Below are 7,131 nucleotides of genomic sequence, written 5' to 3'. Positions count from 1 at the left end.
TAAAGTACTATGGTAGATTTAAAGTAATAATATTGAACTTTTTATTGGTGTTTTTTAATTGCAGTATAGTTGACATACCATGTTATATTAAAGTATTATATTAGATTCAGAAACACAACATAGTGAATCAATGATTGCATACATTATGTACTGTTCACTACTATAAGTGTAGTCACCATTTGTCACCATACAATACTATTTCAGTATTACTGAGTATATTCCCTATGTTGTATTTTTCATCCTGGGACTTATTTATTTTATAACTGGAAGTTTGTACCTCTTAATCCCCTTTACCTATTTGGCTCGTCTCCCCAATCCCATCCCCTCTGGCAACCACTAGTTTGTTTTTGGTATGTATGAGTTAGTTTCTATTTTTCATTTATTTGTTCATTTCATTTATCTGTCCATCTTTTTTTTTTCCTAACATTATACATTTAAATCACATGTCATTTATCTTTCTCTGATTTACTTCATTTAGCATGATACCCTCTAGGTCTAACTATGTTGTCATAAATGGCAAGATTTCATTCTTTTATTAAAAAAATGAGTAATATTTCCTTGTGTATGTGTGTGCCATATATATGTATATATGTATCTCCACATCTTCTTTATCCATTCAACTATCAATGGACACTTAGGTTGCTTCCGTAACTTTGTTATTATAAATGAAGCTACAATGCATATAGGATTGTAGCTATCTTTTCAAATTAGTATTTTTGTTTTCTTTCAGTAATCACCAGCAGTAGAATTACTGGATTATATAGTAGTTTTATTTTTAGCTTTTTGAGGAACCTCCATCTTGTGTTCCACAGTGGTTGCACCAATTTACATTCCCACCTGAGCACTAGGATTCCCTTTTCTCCACATCTTCCCTAATACTTGTTATTTCTTGTCATTTTGATATTAACCTTTCTGACACATGAGGTGGTATGTCATTGTGGTTTTGATTTGCATTTCCCTGTTAATGAGTGATGTGAGCATCTTTTCATTTCTCAGCTATCTGTATATCTTCTATGGAAAAAAAAATGTTAAGGTCCTCTGCCCATATTAATGAGATTATTATTATTTTGGGGATATTTAGTTATATGAGTTATTTATATATTTTGGATATTTACCTTTTGTTAGATATATCATTTGAAAATTGAATGGAACAACATTGTGTTTTAAGAGAAACAAATTTTCATTTTTAATGTGTCCATACTAGTAGCTTTTTTACTTTGTTCTCATGGTCAGATGTTATTTTTCTAAGCCTACATTCCTTGCATAAGTCCTGCTGTTGTAGCTTTTATAGTATCAGGGTGGAGATAATTGTGCATATTTTGTGTTCTGTTTTTTTTTTAGGGGCACCTGGATACCTCAGTCAGTTAGGCATCTGCCTTCAGCTCCGGTCTTATGATGCTTAATCAACTGAGCCACCCAGGTGCCTCTTGTGTTCTATTTTTATCAAGGCTATCTATTGTCCCAAGGCTATCTAATATCCTATGATTAGGATATTACAGATAAAGATAGGAAAAACTTAACTACTAATACTGAAAAACTAATAATCCTGAAAACCTCAAGAGATCACTTTTTATTGTGATACAGGATTTACTGGAGATAGGAGCTGCTCAAGCAAAGATGATTATTGCCATGCAGCATTTTAAGCAGGTATTGTAACACTTAAGCTCACCACAATAGCAATAGGAGGTGGCTACAAAATTATTATAGTAGTATGGTATGTACTACAGTTAATTTTATGCAGTTGTGATTTAATATTGCATCTTTACATTTGTTTACATTTTTCTCAACAATAAAATTTGCCACATACAGTTTATTTTGTGTGCATAAGTGTTGATAGACTTTTAACTTCTTATAATTTGTGTATATCTTATGGTAGTAAGTGGTAAAATAGACTAGTAACAACACATGTGCACTCATGACATACCTGACTTTTTTCTATTTTTAAAAAATATTTCCAGATTATGTGGCTTGTCTGAAGTTTTTTCAAATTATCACAAATCTCCAAAATTTTTTTGCAATGCATTAATTGAAAATGTTTGCATATAAATGGACCTACATTGTTCAAACCCATGTTGTTCAAGGGTCATTCATATAAGAAGTGTATTTAAATAAGCAATTTTTAAGTACTTTTTGTGTGAAAGCCCTATTCCAAGTACTTTATATCATCTTATCTTAATAGCCATTACATTATGAGACATGTGTCTTACTATTTCTGTTTTAATGATGATAAAACTGAGATTTTTAGATTAGATAGTGTTTTGCTGCAGTTCCTACAAGTATCATATAAATGGAGACAAGATTTAAATTCATGTCTTACTATTGTAAGCCATTCTTTATGCTATATCTTTAAATTTACCTTTATTTGTTAAATGGGATGAATATAACCTACTATTTGATATATAGATGCTGGTTTATGGTGATAGCAAACATGGACTAAAGTGGTATAATTAAGTATCAAAATATCAGGAGCCTGAAAGTAGCTAAAAATTGAACATTCTATATTGACTGTTAGAATTAATCAGATGTCATAAAATAAAGTGCTAGGAACCACATTTGTCTCTTTTGATACTTTCTCTAAATGGCTATTACGGGATATAGTTGTAGTTTCAGTACAGGACTAAGCCAGGATGAGACTGTAAATGATATGGGAAGTTCTTCAGTCTAAACAAGCATCAGGCTTAAGCATTTATGGATGTGTGATCATCCTTTTCCCCAAATGTTTGGAACCTCATAAGATCAATGAAGCTACCAGATTTTGTAGCCAAATTAGTATCCATCTTTCCCTTACTATCTTATGAAGTATAGACACTATAGCTAGTTAGTGCCAACAACTGATAAATCAGGGGTAGCTGGAAAGTTATGTTTCTTAAATTGGGAGTATTAAATGATGGTATGTAGAATTGAAATGATGTAGTGGAAAGAAAGACAGGCTTAATCTCCCTACTTTGTCACATAGTAGCTGCGTGATTCCAGACAAACTACTTTCTCTCTGTGTCTCACTCCCTATGAGATTTAAGGTAAGAAAGTCCCAGATTCAAATATCGTCCCCATTCCTTAATAGCTTTTTTTTAGTGGCAATCCTTATATCAGATCAATTAGATTTTAAGCCAAAGACTATAATAAGAGATGAGGAAGGACACTATATCATACTCAAAGGGTCTGTCCAACAAGAAGATTTAACAATTTTAAATATCTATGCCCCCAACGTGGGAGCAGCCAACTATATAAACCAATTAATAACAAAATCAAAGAAACACATCAACAATAATACAATAATAGTAGGGGACTTTAACACTCCCCTCACTGAAATGGACAGATCATCCAAGCAAAAGATCAGCAAGGAAATAAAGGCCTTAAACGACACACTGGACCAGATGGACATCACAGATATATTCAGAACATTTCATCCCAAAGCAACAGAATACACATTCTTCTCTAGTGCACATGGAACATTCTCCAGAATAGATCACATCCTCGGTCCTAAATCAGGACTCAACCGGTATCAAAAGATTGGGATCATTCCCTGCATATTTTCAGACCACAATGCTCTAAAGCTAGAACTCAACCACAAAGGAAGTTTGAAAAGAACCAAAACACATGGAGACTAAACAGCATCCTTCTAAAGAATGAATGGGTCAACCGGGAAATTAAAGAAGAATTGAAAAAAAATCATGGAAACAAATGATAATGAAAATACAACGGTTCAAAATCTGTGGGACACAACAAAGGCAGTCCTGAGAGGAAAATATATAGCGGTACAAGCCTTTCTCAAGAAACAAGAAAGGTCTCAGGTACACAACCTAACCCTACACCTAAAGGAGCTGGAGAAAGAACAAGAAAGAAACCCTAAGCCCAGCAGGAGAAGAGAAATCATAAAGATCAGAGCAGAAATCAATGAAATAGAAACCAAAAAAACAATAGAACAAATCAACGAAAGTAGGAGCTGGTTCTTTGAAAGAATTAATAAAATTGATAACCCCCTGGCCCGATTTATCAAAAAGAAAAGAGAAAGGACCCAAATAAATAAAATCATGAATGAAAGAGGAGAGATCAGAACTAACACCAAAGAAATACAAACTATTATAAGAACATACTATGAGCAACTCTACGGCAATAGATTTGACAATCTGGAAGAAATGGATGCATTCCTAGAAACATATAAACTACCACAACTGAACCAGGAAGAAATAGAAAGCCTGAACAGACCCATAACCAGTAAGGAGATTGAAACAGTCATTAAAAATCTCCAAACAAACAAAAGCCCAGGGCCAGACGGCTTCCCGGGGGAATTCTACCAAACATTTGAGGAAGAACTAATTCCTATTCTCCTGAAACTGTTCCAAAAAATAGAAATGGAAGGAAAAGTTCCAAACTCATTTTATGAGGCCAGCATCACCTTGACCCCAAAACCAGACAAGGATCCAACCAAAAAAAGAGACCTTAATAGCTTTTTGACCTTTGTCAAGACCTTTTATTTGCTCTAAATCTCAGTTACGTATTTATAACTTGATAACTAGAAATTTCCTATGAATACTTGCTTCATAGGGTTATGAGGATTAAGGTGGGATAATATATGTAAAGCATTTGGATATGTGCATTGAACATAACAAGCATTTAATAAATGTTAGCATTACTGAACATATCTACCACATTTCTCCTGTGACTTGTATTTTGTTCCCTTTGTGTTAGGCACTATTTTCCTGTCTGGATGTAAGATTATATATAGTCATACCTTGGAGATATTGCTGGTTCAGTTCCAGATTACTACAATAAAGTGAATATTACAACAAAGCAAGTCATTTGTTTGTTTTCACAGTACATATGAAAGTTATGTTCATACTATACCGTAGTCTGTTAATTGTGCAATAGCATTGTTTCTACAAAATCAACATTTATACCTTAATTACAAAATACTTTATTACTAAAATAATGCTTACCATCATTGGAACTTTTAGTCAGTCATAGTCTTTTTGCTGGTAGAGTCTTGCCTTGATATTGATGACTGCTGACTGGTCAGATAAGTTGCTGAAGGGTAGAGTGGCATATTGCCCACAGTAGATCTTTATTCCAAATTAGTGTCAATCCTCTCAAACCCTGCTGCTGCCTTATCAACTAATTTATTTAATATTCTAAATCTTTGTTGTTATTTCAACCATCTTCATGGCTTCTTCACCAGGAGTAGATTCCGCCTCAAGAAACCACTTTCAGGGTGCCTGGGTGGCTCAGTTGGTTACGTATCTGCCTTTAGCTCAGGTCATGATCCCAGGGTCCTTGGATTGAGTGCCATGTCATTGAGTTACCTGCTCAGCGGGGAGCATGCTTCTCCCTCTCCCTCTTCCACTGCTTATACACACACACTCTCTCTCTCTGTCAAGTAAATAACTGAAATCTTTAAATGAAAAGAAAGAAACCACTTTTTTTTTTTTTTTTTTTTTTTTTTTTTTTTTTTTTTTTTGCTTATCCTTAAGAAACAACTCCTTGTCTGTTCAAGATTTATCCTGAGATTGTGGCAGTTTAATCACATCTTCAGGCTCCATTTGTAAATCCAGTTCTTTTGCCATTTCTACCACATATACAGTTATTGCCCCCACTTGAGTTTGTACCCCTCATGAGGCCTGGAATCAACTTATTCCAAACACCTATTCATGTTGATATTTTGACCTTTCCCATGAACCATGTATGTTATCATGACATCTTGAATGATGAATCCTTTCCAGAAGGCTTCCAATTTATTTTGCCTATCTCTTTAAGAGGAATGGCTATCTAAGGTGCCTATAGCCTTATGAAGTATATTTCTTGAACATTAAGGCTTGAAATTAAAAATTATTCCTTGATCCATGGGTTGTATTATGGATGTTTTATTAGCAGGCATGAAAAAAAAAAAGTCTCCTCCTTTGTACATCTCCATTAACGCTCTTGGGTGACTAGGTGCTTTGTCAATGACCAATAATACTTTTGAAAGGAGTTATTGTTTGTTTTGAGCAGTAGGTCTTAACAGTGGGCTTAAAATATGTAGGCAGTTGTGTTATAAACAGATATGCTGTCATCTAGGACTTTATAGAACAGGGGTAGTGTAGATTTAGCTTAATTCTTCAGGGCCCTAGGATTTCCCAACCAGTAAATGAGCACTCACTTCAGCTTCAAGTCACCAGCTATGTGAGTCCCTAACAAGAGAGTCAGGCTGTCCTTTGAAGCTTTGAAGCTAGGTATTCACTTCTCCTCTCTAGCTATAAAAGTTTTAGATGACATATTTTTCCATATAAAGCAGTTAGAGCTACATTGAGAATCTGTTGTTGAGGATCCAATGTTCATACATTTTCCTAGCTAGATCTGGATAACTTGCTGTAACTTCTATATAAGCACTTGCTGTTGGACCTTTCACTTTTATGTTATAGAGATAGCTTCTTTCCTTAAACTGCAGGAACCAACGTCTTTGCTAGCTTGAGACTTTTCTTTTGCAGCTTCCTCACTTCTCTCAGCCTTCCTAGAATTGAGAGTTAGGAATTAGGCTTTGGCTTAAAGTAATATTGTGGCTAGTTTGATCTTCTATCCATACCACAAAAATATTCTCTATATCAGCAATATATCATTCATGTGTTCACTGGATTAGCACTTTCAGTTTTAATTTCCTTCAAGGATTTTTCTTTGCATTTACAGCATGGCTGTTGGGTGAAAAGGCCTAGCTTTTGACTTATCTTTAGCATGCCTTCCTCAATAAGCTAAATCATTTCTAGCTTTTGATTAAAGTGAGGGAGGTGTGACTCTTCCTTTCACTTGAACTCTTGGAGGTCATTGTAGGCTTATTAATTGGCTTAATTTCAAAATGTTGTGTCTCAGGGAATAGGAAGGCCCAAGAAGAGGGAAAGAAAAAGCAGAGCAACTGGTTGGTGGAGCAATCAGAACACACACAACAAAAAGAAAAGGAAAAAGAAAAAAAAAAGAAAAGAGAAAGGACCCAAATAAATAAAATCATGAATGAAAGAGGAGAGATCAGAACTAACACCAAAGAAATACAAACTATTATAAGAACATACTATGAGCAAATCTACGGCAATAAATTTGACAATCTGGAAGAAATGGATGCATTCCTAGAAACATATAAACTACCACAACTGAACGAGGAAGAAATAG

Source organism: Mustela nigripes, chromosome 1, assembly GCF_022355385.1.
Source record: "Mustela nigripes isolate SB6536 chromosome 1, MUSNIG.SB6536, whole genome shotgun sequence".
Lineage (NCBI taxonomy): Eukaryota > Metazoa > Chordata > Mammalia > Carnivora > Mustelidae > Mustela > Mustela nigripes.
The sequence above is the reverse complement of the archived record's forward strand: the minus strand, read 5'-3'. Positions refer to the sequence as shown.